Raw genomic sequence first — 1,833 nt, forward strand, 5'->3', positions numbered from 1 at the left:
GACTCTTTCAGGACACACCGTCCTGAGACTCATTCAGGACACACACCGCCCCGAGACTCATTCAGGACACACACCGTCCTGAGACTCTTTCAGGACACACACCGTCCTGAGAATCTTTCAGGACACACACAGCGCCCCGAGACTCATTCAGGACACACACCGTCCTGAGACTCATTCAGGACACACACCGTCCTGAGACTCATTCAGGACACACCTTGCCCTGAGACTCATTCAGGACACACCCTGTCCTGAGACTCATTCAGGACACACAGCGCCCCGAGACTCATTCAGGACACACAGCGCCCCGAGACTCATTCAGGACACACAGCGCCCGAGACTCATTCAGGACACACACCGTCCTGAGACTCATTCAGGACACACACTGTCCTGAGGCTCATTCAGGACACACCCTGTCCTGAGACTCATTCAGGACACACACCGCCCCGAGACTCATTCAGGACACACACCGCCCCGAGACTCATTCAGGACACACACCGTCCTGAGACTCATTCAGGACACACACCGTCCTGAGACTCTTTCAGGACACACACAGCGCCCCGAGACTCATTCAGGACACACACCGTCCTGAGACTCATTCAGGACACACAGTGCCCAAGGAGGAGGACATCTTTGTGATGGCTTTGTTGTCATTTGCTGCTGACATCACTGACTGCAAAAACATGCTGCTGTTTATCGGTTTAGTCTGATATTAATATGCACATTCACCTAATGAAATGCTCTGGGCCTACGTGTAGATCAACACTACATTTTTTAATTAGAGAAAAACTGCATGGTTACTTAATAGGTGATAAAACAATTAAAATCACTGTCCATTACCTGATAAAACGGATTTAATTTGATATCAGACCATGGCTACTCTGCACTGCTATGAACTGAGTGGTATATTTTTCCATTTCATGTTCAACATTTCTCTCGATATAAAGTCACTTCAACCGTAAGAATGACTGAGCAACTCTGCTGTTTTGAAGTCTCAGGGATTTCAAGCCAAGACCACAACACTTCTGAAACACCTGAAGGAGTGAAGCCCTGAATACAGAGAGTGTGAAAGCTTAAAGACAGACGTCGGCACCATATCAAAGTCTGAAAAGAATGAGAGTCTGAATTTGAAGGTTTTGAACATCTGGTACATAACTGTGTTTGAAAGGCCGTACAAAACGAAGGGCCTAAATCAGAAACTGCCAATTCTGTTATTGTTTCCAAAGCCCAGAACCCATCAGATAAAGCTCTGCTCCCTCAAACACAGACTTTTACACATCCACAGCAGGTGGCTGGTTAACACTCCTCATTTTGCTGACTAACACCTGGACCCTCAAGGCAGGAGACATCTTCACTGAAATCAGTACCGCCGTGTCCATCTCAGTTACATGCCGGGGGAGGAACGCAGATCTCTTAAAGTTGAAGATTTTTATCAGCCCTGTGCAATTAGTTCTGATTTCCCCTTCAGCCCGACGGTTCCTGGTGATTACGACTGATCACTGAAACACAGTTTTCTCTCTTGAAGAGTTGGTGTTTAGAGATAAAGGCAGACAACACAGCTCGGGGAGACGGGTTCAGTGTGTACGTCACACCCAGTAATGCTGTAGGGGGAGCAGGGATGACTGGTGGCTACAGCGACGTCAGCCAATCACGGGCCTCTGAGAGCTCATGTGTCAGGGTGGGGACAGATAACGCCGTCCTCCGAGTGTGTTACGCCACCCAGATGTGGCGTGAGCTGGAGGAGAGATGCCGTGGGCTGCCTGTGTCTCGGAGAGAGCACGTGAGACCCCCCCCCCCCCCCACCACCCCACAGGGCTGTCAGCTGTGTGACGGAGG

The sequence above is a fragment of the Brachyhypopomus gauderio genome, unplaced genomic scaffold, assembly GCF_052324685.1.
Source record: "Brachyhypopomus gauderio isolate BG-103 unplaced genomic scaffold, BGAUD_0.2 sc60, whole genome shotgun sequence".
NCBI classification, from domain to species: domain Eukaryota; kingdom Metazoa; phylum Chordata; class Actinopteri; order Gymnotiformes; family Hypopomidae; genus Brachyhypopomus; species Brachyhypopomus gauderio.